The sequence below is a fragment of the Lycorma delicatula genome, chromosome 2, assembly GCF_047948215.1.
Source record: "Lycorma delicatula isolate Av1 chromosome 2, ASM4794821v1, whole genome shotgun sequence".
NCBI classification, from domain to species: Eukaryota; Metazoa; Arthropoda; class Insecta; order Hemiptera; family Fulgoridae; genus Lycorma; species Lycorma delicatula.
In genome coordinates this window covers 15,560,303-15,576,765 of record NC_134456.1, presented here as the reverse complement: position 1 = coordinate 15,576,765, position 16,463 = coordinate 15,560,303, and the positions used below count along the sequence as shown (strand labels likewise).

The window sequence follows — 16,463 nt, the reverse complement described above, 5'->3', positions numbered from 1 at the left end:
TTGTTTCACACTGTAAATTTATTTAATCGCATTAAAAACATAGGAGAGTTTTATAAAATGAACAAGTATTGACGTTAAAATCAGGGATAAATTGTATATTTATATAGGGTAAATATTATTTACCTATCTGCATTTATTTTTTCATTTTTAGATTTATTATAATCGCATTAGAAAAATGTGCGTCTAAGTTGTGTTAAAAAATCAAGACTGAAATTGATCTCAAAGGATCTAAAGATGTCTCGGTTGAGACGATGTTTTATTACTCTATTTTATATTAATATTGATAATAATAAAATTATCCTATATATATATGCATAATAAAAGACCATGTATGTATAATATTATTGGCCAATTTTTTTTTTTAACATAAACAACCATCGTATAGACTATTCCAAACAGTATCGGACGTAATATTTCATTACGTAACAAATATGAAGCTGCATCATAATTCAGTAATATTTTCTAACTTCATCACTAACACAGTCATGTCTTACCTTTACTTTTATTCCTAAAATGAACTCCAATTCTGTGGGTTACCTTACCTAGCTGCTTTTATTTGTTTTCACTCAAAATATTATGTTTAAATATATTATTTTGTCTTATACAAAGGAACTAGAGGAAGGAACCGATAAGATTATCAGTCATTTTAGTTGTGGGAAAAAGAAGTAATACATGTTGTAGTTGGAATAAGTGACTTGTTCTTAAGAACAAGTGAATTGTTCTTAATAAGTTGCTAATATTATATGAATGTTTACACTTAAAATTGTCTGTGAAATGATTTTTGCGTCGTTTTTGTATGCAATTTAATTTAAATAAGTGGTTTATAACTAAAAATAATAAATAAAGATTATAATAATGTTGGGTGCATTATAAAAATTTGATTGTTTTTTAATGGAGACAACAGTTTAATTACTGAACATATTTTTAAATTTATTTTCCCGATATGGTGTCGTTAGTGTAATTGCATTTCTCAGTTATACAAACAGATGAAAAAAAAGTTAAGTTTTAAAAATTATATTGTTCAAATTATGTTCACCAGGCAGTGCTTTATGCAGAAGTTGGTAATTGGCTTTTGGCCTTTTTAACTTCATTCAAATTACAAGGTTTATTCAAGTATATTTTGGATTTAAGAAACCTGTATAGGAAAAAATCACATATGCCGAATGAAAGAAGGCCAAGGAACATTATCTACATCAAAAGATTAGGCACGCAAGAAATTTCTGTTTCAAATAATCCACCGCAGCGGTGTCTATAGCACCGAAGCTAGTCTATGAGTTGTTGAATTTTGTACAGTCTTTCTTCGTGTGATACATTTCCATTATTTGAAGGATGGTACATTCTTAGAAGAATCTCAAATTAGCTTACTAACCTGGTTAGAATACAATAGGACTTTCTTTGTACTCTGCATTTTACAAAGACCGATCCACAAAATTATCCCACAGAATCTTTTCATTTCATTTATGTCAGGTGGATTCCATTTCTTCAATCTAGAGCTTCTTTATAATTCTCAATTACTCTCTTTCTGTTACCAAATTCAATCTTTTGTTTTGCATAATGATTTGTCTCATAAGTAATTTGAAAATGGCATGATTGATGAAAAGTGTATAATACAGTTGGGGGTCTATACCTTTGTTATTCCATCATTAACTAATAGTGGAAAGACATTGGAATAAAATATCCTGTATATCAAAGTTATTAGATTAAGTTAGATTAGATTCATTATCTCCTTCATTATTATCATTATATAGTGCACTGTTGAAAAGATTGGAGCATTGGAGGCTCCCACGGTGCACACTCAAACATATTCTCAACTTGACCAGGAATACAAGAAATCTGAATATTGCCGCCGCTACTTATGTCAGCCAAATTACTGACAGAATCAGACATTATTTGAATACAGAGGTTGTGAATAGAAACGTGTTCTTTTGGAAAATTAATTTTAATATGAGCACTAGTTTAACTTTTCTAATTTTAATGTTTCGATTGAGAAGAATTATCTGTAAATAAAAATAAATAAAAATTATTTTACAATAAAATATTAATTTTAAATTGAAGGATTTGGAAAAATATTTTTACCGCAAAGGTTCAATGATCTTACACTATCAGATTTGAATGAAACTAGTAATTCTAAAGTCGTTTATATAACATATAAGGGTATGAAAAAAAACATCTAATGGACATAATTATCATGATGTAGAGTTTACATGTGGTATTAATGTTGCATATTAAATAATACACGATACATGTGAAACTAATTTCTTTATCTCCATATGGAAGTGTATCTATAAGGTTTTCCAACACGAATCTTTTGTCATCATATGTAGAGAGAGCTTTTTTATACTGATCAATCGAGTATATTTGATGATTAAAACTACGTAATGATTTCGAGGTGGAATATGAAATGTTTCTAATAAATAAACAGTCTTTAGAAATGTCATGATTTAAAACGTTTAAATTACAATCTTTATCAAATATACGAGAACTTTTTTTAATTCCCTTGGCCGTCTTTTTTTTGTTCTAAATAACACTTTATCACCCCAAATCATTGAATACATTTTTGCTTTTAACCCGACAAATTCATAGATTGGTTTCCCACTCATTTCATCTTTTAAAAGCCCTATATCATTTTTATCTGAGGCGTAAACATTTGGATCTTGTTGATTCAGTTGTTTTGATCTTTTAAAATGTTCTTGTTTTGTTGGAGTAATTGAGTATAATAAACGAATCTGTATCTGTCATTAGTAGTTTTGTTTTCATATCTATATCTAGGTAAAAAGTGATTATAATGATAATCGTACATGATTAGTTTTGCCAAATCTGTCACGGTGAAACCTATATTATGGGTTTGTTCAAGTATATATATTTTTTTCATCATTGATATTCCAACTACATGTTTCCATAAATATAAATGTTTTACTCTTGGACTGGCGTTTAATTTTTTAAATTTTAATTTATTGTTGGATTTTCTCTCTGGTGCAAGTGGATAATCTCTGTGTTTCATGTTAGTGTTTGGGATATGTTAAATCAGCTTCTAATATATAACCCATTTCCTCTTCATCTTTCACATTTGTGAACAAATATTCGAGTTCATTTTAGTCACACCAAGTGAATCCATCTACAGACAATGGTTCCATCATACAACGACCATAAAGAGATCCGACATCATAATATTTAATAAATTTCATCGGTTTATTATCATCATAATTATCTATATTTGGATCATTTGCCAAGGCATAACGGTTAGGAATCATCAACACCCCACCACGAATGCCTTTTTCAAAAAACAAATACATATCCGGGTCTGTAACAAGTTCCAATTGTACTTCCGTAGCCTTGAGTGCTGCAAACCATGATAAATGTGGAGCTGATATATAATGACAAGGATTCAAACTGTTTATGTCAATCATTTGATTACGAAAATTTTCAAATACACAACCAACAGCATAACGTACAATTTCATATAGAAATCATGTTATTCACCAAGCGTGTTAATTTTAAAACTACTCCAAACATTTTGCGCATGTTTATAATCGGATTCAGAGATATTTTCTCTCTTTAAATCATCATAAAAAGCCTCGGTGGGTGGTAATTGTGTTTCATTGAAAACAGAGCTGATGTAATATATGTATAGGGATAAACACCTTTTTGTTTCAGATTAACATATAAAACAAATCTTTTTCTTTATCATTTTCATCACAATTACCTTGTATACTTTTTTGAAATTGAGAGTATGTTGTTTTTGTTGGGTCTAAAACCTAAAAAATATTCATTTAGTGGACTGTAATTTCCAAGAGCGATTCATTCGTCGGGTGGATAATAAATAATGTGTGGAATTGGTTAAAAATCTTATTATTGTTCATTGAAAACTGTTAATAGCTTAATGTTAACCTACGCAGAATTGTAATCTTACAATCGTGAATTTTATATGTCAACATGAATTCTCTTGATTTTTGAAGCATACGATTATAAATAAGAAATCAAAACATAATAGTTAAAGAAATTTTATATTACCTTAGATTCACATATTAAAAAAACATAACATAAGACATTAGATTTACATAACATAAGACATTAGATTTACATATTAAAACATAACATAAGACATTTGATTTACATATTAAAACATAACACAAGACATTTCAGCATTAGTTGACACATATTAAATTTTCAACAAGCAGTTATAGGGAGAGATTTTACATTTTGTAGTGTCTTATGCATTACATTGAGGTGAACTAACAGAACATGGTTTTAATATCCTTAAAGAATACAATACAACAATTCAAAAGATGATTTTCTTTTGTTTTTCAATTAAAGTTCTTCTTATTACGATAAACACATGAAATCATATAGTTAAATCTTGATAAATAATACAAAACTTATTACATTGCTAATACACATCTGCATAAATCCAAACGCCTATCATTTGAGTAGCAGACTGATGCGAGCATATCCCGTAGCAGAGAGTAGTATTAACTAATTAGCAGGACGGGAACCATATGTTCGGTAGAAACACGCTGAACAGTTTTAAACAACTTCTTCTTTTTAAATGAACCATCACAATCAAGTAAACTATACACCAAATTATCTAAGCTGTAAGATAGAAATTGATAGGAATCTATAAATCAATATGATATTTCATTCTTGAGTGTTAATAGATACGAGTTTTTCACTGTTGTTTGCAATAAAACAAATTTCAAATTTATCTTTCAATTCATCCATCGCCAATACAATATGATGTGAATCGTATCCACATAAATTATGAAATACAACTGGAATAAATGTTACGTGTTTACAATTTAAATTACAATTTTCATGCGCAGGACCAATAAATTTACCACTTGTGTGAGAATGATGTCTTACAAGTTTCCCACCAATCTCACATATGTTTCCACATATAACACATTTAGTAAGTTTTTCAAATTTTTTTTATCTTTTTCACTCATAATGCACTCTTTATTAGTTGATAATTCCTTTTTGAAATATTCGTATTTATTTTATAAATCAATGAAACTTTTCAACTACCTTTTATCATCATCTATAGTAGCTCTGTAATTCAAAATCATAACAATATCCAGATGGTTTATGAGTATGTGTTTTTGTAGTATTACTAGTGTCTGGTTCAGTGTTTGCAATTTGATTTGGAATGATAAACGATACGAAATCTGCATATATAACAAAAGGCACGCGTAATGTTGAAGAATAGTCTTTAAACGATACTATATTACCTCGTCTATGATTCTCTCCTTTGCCAATCCATTCATTTGGCATTCTAATTCTCTGAACCTTTCCTTGTTTACAACTATTCCTGTTTTTCAACTTGTAATCTTTTAGCGTTAAATACACCCTATCTTTCATATCACTAACATTCCATGAGTGTTTATTAAAGAACCACCCAATGCTTGTTTTGTATCTGGTATTTGAATATGCAACATCAGTTCAGAAACAGATATTTCTTTGTTTAGTTTGTTTCCATTCAAAATAATATTCAATTAAATCATCAAAGCGCTATCAATAGACAATTTATTTTCCACGTAAAGTTTTATTTTTTCTAATTTGTTTGATTTATAAAGAGTTTTTCCGTGTGAAATAAAAACATCTTTAATATATTCACAAATTAATTCTATCAGTAAATGGATTAGAAGTGTATTTTTTTATATAATTGTTCAATATCACCATTTATATTATCTAAAAATATTTTTAAATCATTCTTGTCAGACAGATTTTTATAACAAAATACTAATTTACTAGCATTATCAATTCGTTCAAAATTCATGGTTTTTTGCATTCTTATTACAATTTAAATAATGATGCGTTATTGATGTTAACATTCACTCTTGTCTCTCTCCTCTCTCTCTCTCATATATATATATATATATATATATATATATATATAAATGTATATATACTAATTAAAATGGGTATTTCCCATGACATCACGTGTTCTTTTTATTCTTTTGTAATTAATGAGTATTGTTTTATGAAGGATGCAGAATTGTGCTTACTAGTTGTGTTTTGCTGTGCTTTTTATAGTAAATACAGGCTTTCGTGGTGAAAAAGAGGGGGTCGCTCTTGCGAAAAATAAACCTAACTTTTGCGTCAGTGGCTCGTGCTCAGGACTGGTCGGACTGATGCAGGAGTTGAGGTTTCTATACTATTGGCATTATGTATTAATATTATTTGCCTGTTATTGTGTTCTTATCTTTTTCATTGAGAAAGCTTGCATCAGTATAAAATATAACCTCATTCAAGCCACCATAAAGCATAATCAAAAATCAAATCATTAAGGATTATAAGAGAGCTGTTTATGAGAAGAGTAAAACACACAACAATATTTTTATACATACATATTTTTTTTTATTATGGATGTGTTATTATTTTTTTTGTTTCATTTTTATAGATGATGAATGGGCCTGTAAATAATACTTTGAGTAGTGCAGTTCTACCTCTTAAATAAAAATATTAAATTAGAGATTTAACAGGATAATGTAGCAGAAATATGTTTTTTGTTACCACATCACATGACTGAAACTGATAAAATCACATGGAATTTTTTTTTTTACATTTGAGGCAATATTTTACTTAACATTCATTTCTCTTTCTTCTGTGCATTTTTTCCTGGTTTTCCAACAGTTCATTATTTTGCTTTATTTTTGCCTTCTCTCCTCTGACCAAATGTTGTTTTTTTTTTACTTTTCTTTGAAATTTTTACTGGTTTTCTGAACGTTGTACTATCTCCTTCAAATATTTTCATTTCATTTACAACCACTGAAATCTATTGATATTCATCCTTTTCTCTGTAAATGTGGTTGAAAATCTGTTTTGTGAGATTTGACTCTTCATTTACTGATGAAATTGACATTTTATCGGTTTCATTGTATTTGTAAATGTCTTTATTACTTCTAAATTTGCATTCATTTTCTTCTTGTATTCTTATTGATTTTAGAATCTTTCTCAAGTTTTTACTCTATTTTTGTATTGGATTTATTTAATCTGATTTCAAATTGAAGATACATCTGATAAAAAACAGGTCCTCTGATTTGATTACTGTATTTTAGTGCCTGATTTTGGCATCTGCTGAGAATGTCCTTTTTGTTGAAAATATCTTTTGTTAGTCGGTAAGCTAATTTTCTTTTATTCTTTCTTGTTTCATTGGTTTTTTTATCTAAATCATTTATTTGTATTATTTCTTCCGTATATTTAAATTTGTTAACTTTATTGATTTTTGCATATTTCATTTTTAGGGACTTGGGGTATCTTGGTTGGTTGTGAATTCTGCCTTTTTCAAAGAAATCTTTACGCCTTATTTTCCCTTCAAATTATTTTAAGTATTTTACTTGTTCAGCTGCCTTTTTGAGGTTCTCCAAGAAAATTGTAATGTTGTCAGCATGGGCTAAGCACTTACCAATTCCTTTCAGTTTCAGACTCAATTTTATATAATGGTGTGTTGCAATGTTTTCACCTTTCCCTATTTTTATTACTTTCTTTAGTACACAGATAAAAGTAATTGATGCTGAACCACTCCTTTGTCTTAGTTCTGTTTTAATTTCTAATTCTTCTGACAATTTTACATCTGATTTTGTGTTTAGAATAGTCTGTCTGTTTAGTAATGTTAATTATGTTGAGATCCTTACTAAATACTAGAACATTAAATAAGGAAGTTCTATAGATTGAGTTGTATGACATTGTATGCTCCTTGAATGCACCCTACAAATGCTGAAGAAGGCGTGTGATGCCTTCTTCAGCATTTGTAGGGTGGTCCATCCCGATTGGAGTTTACATTTTAAAACAATGAAAATGTGTAAACGGGCATGCGAGGCGATTATGCTTTACGCAGCACTTATTTGGCCAAACAGAATGAGGTAAAAAGCTACCGCAATGTTTTGAGGGCTCAGCGTCTCCTATTAGTTATTATGACTGGGAGCTATAGGACTATTTCATGTGAAGCAGTTCTAGTTATAGCTCTCGCGATAACTAGAACTATAACTAATTAACTACAACATGACAACTAGATAACTAGCATATATCGTGGCAGTGATGACTAGAACTGCCTCACGTGAAATAGTCCTGTAGTCCCTCGTCATAACAGATAACAGAAGATGCTGAGCCCTCAGCAGAATGTTGGAGAGTTAAACCAATTAACGTCCTTGCGTCGGAACGTCAGTTACATTACACTGCGAAGAAGTGGGGTGAACTGACCGCGCAGCGTATTCGGGATATAGAGAAGGCAGGTTTTGGTATTTGGCAGGACACGTGGGGTGAAACGTCAGATGGGCGGTATACGCATGGTCTCTTTCCAGACGGGAAAAGGGTGTTGGGAGTCACTTCATGGATATCTCCGAACCGGCATGTGACTCATTTCCTTTCAGGGTTTGGGGCATTTCAGGACAGTCTAGCTTGATTTGGCTTCTATACTACGATACTAAGCATTGAGGACACTGACTCGAGTCAGTGTCCTCAATGCTTAATATCAGATGATGCATATCATTTCTGTACGTCTGTTTAAAATATGAGTTTAGGCTTGTAAAGGTGGTTAGGGAGCTTAAGGGTATTGGTTCAAGACTGGATCTGCGGGCTAACTGAAAAATTAGAGATGAGTGAAAGATGTTGAAAGATTTTTAAGGCTTTTGGCGCTCTAAAGAATTGTATAGAGAGTATTTTGTGTAAAATAGTACCCTGGGTGGCTAGGGACCCGTTTAGTGTTTTTCCGCTAGAATAGGCGCATTTGGCGCTTGTGTCCAGTTGATGTTTTTTATGTTCGTGGGTTGATTTGTAGGTAATTTTGGATGTTTTCCAAAATATATGGTATGGTATGTCAAAATTGTGAAGTTGCAAACAATTTTTGAGGGTATGAGATTATATTTGTTATAGTTCAATTGGTAAACTTTTACTGGTTATCAGTTTTTTGATTTGGTTTGGGCGAGTTTGAAAAATATACGTTAGTTGATGGGTTTCTAAACCAATGGAAACACCTCTTGAGCATTTGCATTAGTGCCATCCTGATATAGGCTGTACTACTGATGACTGGAATATGTAATCAAGTATTGAGGGTCTAGAAGATGACCTCTAGTAAAGCCATCAGGGCTTCAAACTGAGGGGGCAGTGTGGTGACTGGGATCATCACAAGGCAGGTGTCTTCTTTCCCTAAGGGGTCAGGATGGAGATGTTCTATTCAACTTATCTTGCATCATTTTGTTCCAAATTAAATTCTTTACAAGTTTTGTGTTAAACTTTTATGTCTTTATTACCCATTTAACAAAGTTATTGTATATCAAACACAAAAATCAGGGTGTTTTACCCCAATTTATTGGTTTTCACCCCAAATTTCTCAAAGACTATTGTAGATGCGGTTCTGGAACTATTTTATTCAATGTTTTATGTCAACAATCATAAGAAAAACCAATAGAAACCACATAAAAATTACAAATTCTGCCCCTTAATTAACGTGTTAAAATTTTCAGTGCAACCTCATTATATCAAGATAGCTGAAATCTGAATGAAATCTTTCACTAACCGTAACTTGCAAACGAAGCATTTTAGGACATAGCACTTTAGGTATATGAACTTTTACATTATTTTCACGAGTAGAACAAACGAGTAGAATAGGTAATGTAAATCCCAGGAGAACTTTGTGATAATATACCACTTAGTATAGAATATTGAGATAAGACATACCATACTTTAATTTTATATTGAAAGTACTTTCATGGGATCTCTTATTCTCAGCCATGATTGAATTATTTAATTAAATTTCATATTAAAAATAATATAATAAACTATGTTCATGGTGTAATGTTTGTGCTACATTATTGTAATATTAAAATGAGATCTCAATGTTCTGTTCTAGGTGTTTATATTATAGAATTTAAAACATAATTTAAGAGTAGAGGAATAATATGAATGTTTAAAATATGAATTTTACTAATATATATATATATATATATATATACGTGTGCATAGTTGTGTACTTATAATAGACATAATACATAATATAAATTATAGTTTATAGTACTATAATATGATATAATTTAGATAATATTACAACAAATAAACAGAACTTAAGGTTAATATCAATTTGAATTTATTTTGGTTAATTTTGAACCCAGTAGTTAACTATACCTCTCATTTTTGGCCTCTGTTCTCGCACTTTGACAAATAACAACTATGCCACTTCAGAATCTGATGCCAGAAGGACAATAATCTTCTGGTTTTGTCACACGTAAGGTGCATATTAATTAGCTAATTGTGATAAAACAAAATGTAATCAAAAAAATATTTTTTATTTGCTATACTAAATTGCACCACAAATAATTGTATCAGCACATTATGAAAAAGTATTAAACTGACTTTTTGTTCTTTTTTAAATCTTAAAATCCATTACAAAATTTTACATAAATGTAATGAAATAATAATAATTACATCCATTTTAATTTATTTAAAATTAAAGTGTTTAAAAATAAATTATAACCTTTAAAACTACCAAATTTGTTATTTTAAACTAAACTAGTTTTCTAATCTTCAAATTATTTTTTTTATACTGGGCTCTATGTCAGAGGGGTAACCGTATTATTTATTTCAAGGTCTCTTTATTGATAGCAATCTTTATGATTTTTAAAGATCTTTTTTTATTGACACACAATACTTGACATAACAGTTAAAAAGTAAGGGACCATACAATTGTAGATGAGAAATATTCTTGTCTTTTACAGAAATTGCTATTTTTTGTTGGCTATAGTTCATTTTTACAGATGTAATACAGATATATTTTTGCTATGTAAAACAAAATAAAGCAGGAGAAAGGACATTTTTATTCTTACTTGACATATTGGATAAAATATTTTTGAATTTTTTTGTTAATCTCTCAGTTTCAAAAATTTATTTAAAAAAATTTTTCCTCATACAAATGAAACTAGATGTAAAATACTGAGTAACATAAATAATAGAATTTATTTCAGTAATTAATTTACCATATTAAGAAAAAGTAGTACAAAAAACTAGACTCTTACAAAGAGATTAAATTAATAAACAGACTTAATTTTTATTTCAATAATATTAAAGTAAAAAAATATTATTATTATTTAATAATTTTTGAATAATAGAATACTTGAAACTTTTTATACTAAAGATTAAAAATAATCAAGTGGATCAGCAGTCAGAATTGTCTGCACATCAGTTTAAAGAGTTATTAGACCTTACTGGTAATATATATATATATATATATATAATATTTTTAGTGATATTTAAATATTTTATAAGTATGTATGTAACTTTTGCATGTAGTAAATTTAAAAAATTATTTGGCAGAATATGTCAGAACGCGCGAACGTGGTTCAGGGGAAATTTGGGTTGTCCGGGGAAATTCACAGAAATTTTTACTACTTACGAAAAATAGAAATCATGATGAAAATATCAACTGATGTTGGATTCACATCATTTTTACAATTATTAACTGGAATAATTGATCTTTTAACAAGTTTTGAAAAAAAAGATTCATCCTATTGAGTATTACGTATATTGAGAACAAAGACAGCAACATCATTCCTGGCGAGCGATGACTCATAGACTTAAATTGTGACAGGCAAGGGACGCTTACTGATTAGAAGCATTATGGTCAACAGTGTGCGTACATGTGTGGATATTGTCTCCTCTGTAATGCACTATTTGTTTAGTTGCTTTTGGTTAGGCAATAGTGTTTCTTTGTTTTTATTAGTTGGCCGACTGCAAGTGTATAGTTTTCTTTTAATACTGAAGTAGTTAAGTTACTTTTAATAGTGTTAAGTGATATAGACAATATACAGTATATCGAGTATAAAATATTGTAATTGTATATTAATTAACTATGTTGACATTTAAAAGTAAGCAAGACGTAAACTGTGCATTTTGTGACTGGCATGGCAGATGTGATAAATTTGGAATTTTGGGTAAATTTCTGACTGAAAAAATTGTGTTCTAGGAAAATTTCAGGAGTCTGAACATTTTCTGCTCCCCTTCTATTTTGTTCATTTTTATTACCAGACTGTTGTTAATTGATAAATAACCCTTTTAAAGAGTCTAGCAGAGAACTGACTAAGCAGTTAGGAGGGGTCAATGTTTGGGTGGTGGTGGGAGTAGGCAGATGCACATGGTTTCCCTCTGTTCTGTCAAGATGACCCCATTTCAGTAGCCAACATGGTGTGGACCGAAGCACATCACGGCTTTGTATGCACACATATTTTGAAAACAGCCAATCTGTGATCATGACGCAAAGAACTTTTTGGCAACAGTTCAACATTACACGTAACAGTGTCATTCCTAATGCGAACATAGTTTGGTCCTGGGTTAGGCAGTTGGAGGAAACTAGTAGCACACTAAGAAGAGATAGACTTGGGTGATGCAGATCCATTTGAACACCAGAAAATATACAGCTGGTGATAGTTGCAAATTGAGAAATCGCCAAGATGTTTTGCTCAGAGGCATGCTGTTTTAGGAATGTCAGACCATAGTTTGAGGAGATTTCTGCATTTAAATTTGAATTTTCACCCTTCAAAATAATGATGTCTCAAGAATTGAGTCCAACAGACTATGCCAACCGCCAAAATCTGTATGAGCAAAATGCTTGCACAGATCACTCCTAAGGCAGCTTTCTTCAGTAGCAATGAGGGACATTTTCACCTCAGTGGAGCTGTGAATAAGCAAAATTTCCACTACTGGACTGAAAATATACCCTAGATTATTCATGAATGGCACTACAGTCTCCTTAACTAACGGTGTGTTATGCTATATCACAATGTGGTATGATAGACCCATATTTCTTTGAGGAGGACGATGTGATTGTGAAACCCAAACATTATTTCTCAATGTTGCAAAATTTCCTGCAGCAAAGAATGGATTGTTGAAGAAGAGGGATTGGGAGACTTGTGATTCCAACAGTATGGGGCTACAGCTCACTCAGCCTGACATTCACTTAATGTTTTGAGAGAAATTTTTCCTGGACATCTGGTCTCTCTGAGGGGGCGATGAGGACTGAGGGAGCTCAGTCACCCAATTTGAGCATTTGTGATTTATTTCTTTGAGTATATCTGAAGGAAAATGAGTTTAAACGTTGCCCTTATGGGTATCAGAGCTAAGATAGCAAATTATTGAAGAAGATAATGCCATACCCCGAGATATGTGTGAATGAACCGTACAAAACTTCAGAGATCATCTCCAACATTGTGTTGTTGCTAACAGCATCCATTAGCAACAACAACATTATTAATTTTTTCTTTTTAGATATTTATAATCAGAAAAAGTAGTAAAATAAAGACAGGAATGTTATGTTTATGTTTTATGAATATAGAATAAATATTTAATAAAATTTAGATAAAGGACATAGGAAATGTTTCATGAATAATCAAAAAGTGTAATTAAACATTAAAAAAAGGGAATGGAGTGTTTGAGATGTTTAAAAAGATTAACCACATTTAAAAATACAGTTGATAAAAAAATACTTATTTGTATATTAAATAAACAGATAAAATTATAAATATACTTAATAAATAAAATTACAAACTAAGGTATTAAACAACTGTATTTAAAACTATAAAAATAACACTGTTAAATAAATATTTTATGTCAGATGTGCAGTTCGATATGCAGTGATTGTATTAAATAATGCAATATTTTTAATTATTGAAAAGAAAATTTTAAATCAGATTTAATGAGAATTACAGAGCGTTAAATAAGATAAAAATAATTGCTTTCTTAGTCAATGTACTAGCACAAGCATGAAGAAAATATATCGTACTAAAAAAAAAGTAAATAAAGTAAAAAATTCTTATATAAATTGTTTTGGTTTAAGTAATGATAGTATGACAAACAGAGATCTATGTCATAGAATTATGGGTTAAAAGTTTAAAATAGGCATGTAGTTATAAGCAATATGCAATTTGGTGATATGTTGTTACTAATGTAAACTAATAAAATACAGTGATCTATTTTAAACAGACAACATTTCTTGTTTAGAACGGATTGACAAGCATGTCACTTTGTTCAAAAGGACTAAGTCTAGAATGTACTGTTGTTTAATATCTCCATCTCTGTCTATAGCCAAACAAAACAAGAGTGCTGTACTCCTCCATGAATATGAACATTGCTTTGTCAAATAGCACAGTTTATTTATTATTATTATTATTATTGTTGTGTGTGTATATATATTGTATTGTACTGTATTGTGTTTGTGCATATATATTGTGTATATATATATATATATATATATATATATATATATATATATATATATGTATTACATACAATACATTTATGTATTGTTGGTTTATATGTGTATATAGTATTGAAATAATGTGTTTTTTTTGCAGCGTTCTCTGATTGTGCTATAACTGTTTTACCAATTACTTTATTGCAAAATATCTTAGTCCTTTGCATAAATAACCAGTGGCTTTTGGTAGTTGAGTGGTTGGCTTCTAAGCAGCCAAATGTGGTGTCATGCATAAGACTTGAAACTATTATTACTTCATGTGTTGCAAATAAGGATCATGTATATTCAATGACTGTTGAAGGATCATTGTGTATCCTTTGTGAAAAATTAAAAAAATAAATAGAGAGGAGAGGATAACATTGTGGGAGCAAGATATCGTCTAAAGCGTAGGTCGGTAACCAAGAGTGATCAACCCTCCGAGGAGCCGAACACTATGAGGGGCAGTTCTGAAACGGCAGCTGCCACCATGGAGGTTAGTGATGGAAATTCCTCGCAAACTCCGGTCACTAGGCGGGAGAAAATCCCACCTATCATGTTGGATTGCCCTAAGGAGTGGCCAATGTTGGCGAGAGCAATCTCCGCCATTACAAGAAGGCGCCTGGTAGCCAAAAGTACTTGGCTCTCTGTAAGGCTACAGCTAAGCAGCGAAGGTGACTTAAGGGAAGTGCAGAGTTTTCTGCATTCCAAGGGAGTCACCTTTCACTCCTTTCAGCTCCTGAAAGATAGGGAGATCAAAGTGGTTATCCGGGGCATCCCTTATGGAGCCACCCCAGAAGAGGTAAAAGAGGAGCTAACCTCCCTCGGTTACGAGGCAGTTTCAGTTAAAAAAGCTGACGACGAGGGCCGGAAAGGAGACCCCCACGTGCCTCGTCACCTTAAAATGAACTCCAGCCAACAGGGGAATGTATGACCTGGAAAACTTATTCTACTGTAGAATTACGGTGACCGCATTTGTGTCTCGAGAGGGTCCGCTCCAATGCCACAGATGCCAAAAGTTCGGCCACTCGTCGTACTATTGTCGCAGGGCACAGCTCTGCGTGAAATATGGTGGAGACCACGACACGGCGACGTATCTGTATTCGCGCGAAGAGCTTGCCTCGTGTGCAAGCTGTAAGGGGCCGCACCCGGCCAATTACAGGGGCTGTCCTTATTATAAGAAGCAGCTGAAAAAGCAAAAGGGCACCCAGAAAACGTCTGTCGTTATTGACGGACGTAGCTGGGCACGAGTTCCCGGAGGGGGAAACCGATCCTCCAGCCGCAGGTAGTTTTATCGGCGGGAACAGTGACGATGGAAAAAGGGGAATCACCTACCCCCACACCACCAAAGCCTAAACCGGCAGTAGTTATAAGAAAGGGGGAGGCCAAAAACTGAACAAGCCTGCGACGAAGCCTGCTCCGCAGGAAAAAAAGGGCAGTCGAACAATCGGCAAAATCAAAGAGGGCGGGTGCCAAACCCACGACGTCTGGTAGACCAACCAAGGTCCCAGAAGCTCCACTCTTCACCAAAAAGGCGTTATCGACTTCCGGCCCCTCCAACGGCAAAATAAATATAACCGCACTCCCGAAGGAGAGTTCCGGTACGGATTTCTTGTCCATCACAGTGTCTCATGAACCTGCTATCTAGGTACGGTTAGGCAAACTCTCAGACTGCTACAGTGGAACGCCAATTCAGTAGTAGGTAAGACGGCAGAACTTTGCCGTCTGGCCGAGGATCTACTAATAGACGTGATACTGTTGTCTGAGACGTCTCTGAACGCAAACAAACAACTGACCGTTCGGAATTACTTTACATTGCAAATGGCAGATTGCTATACGAAAGGGCACGAGCACGCCGTTTAGTCGTCATAGGCCCCGAAGTGCCCACCTTTGTTCATCGAACGGGCAGATCGAGACTTGATGTACTCGACATCGCAATTATGAAGGGGGTAACAACTCCGTTCATGATTGAAACGATAGAGAAGACCGCAGCTCGGACCATTCTCCTGTCTAGAGCTGGGCCAAGCAGGGGACGGCCGAGATCCTCCGACTATACCCCGAAGGTCAGTGAATTGGAAAACGTTCTATGAAACTTTCCAATGGGATTACAGGCCAGCGCATCCTGAACTGCTGAACATACCGGAGGAAATCGACGAAACGGTCGAACGCGTCATATCGTCAATGACCGAGACTGTCAAACAGCTCTACGGAAAAGACCATGAGATCTATCCGTAATAATCTCCCACTTCACTTC

At 32.4% G+C, this 16,463-nt stretch overlaps 1 protein-coding gene across 5 annotated transcripts in view; it reads left to right on the top strand.

Annotated features, from left to right (window-relative positions):
- The window catches only part of LOC142320492 (uncharacterized), a 143,158-nt gene that overhangs the window by 35,525 nt on the left and 91,170 nt on the right, over positions 1 to 16,463 (top strand). The window contains exon 1 of one of the 5 annotated variants that reach the window (XM_075358347.1): positions 11,115 to 11,195. The exons of the other annotated variants lie outside the window; for them this stretch is intronic. The gene's annotated coding sequence lies outside the window, so the exon portion shown is untranslated. Of the gene's footprint in view, positions 1 to 11,114; positions 11,196 to 16,463 lie in introns of those variants that run through there. 5 annotated transcript variants of the gene reach the window in all.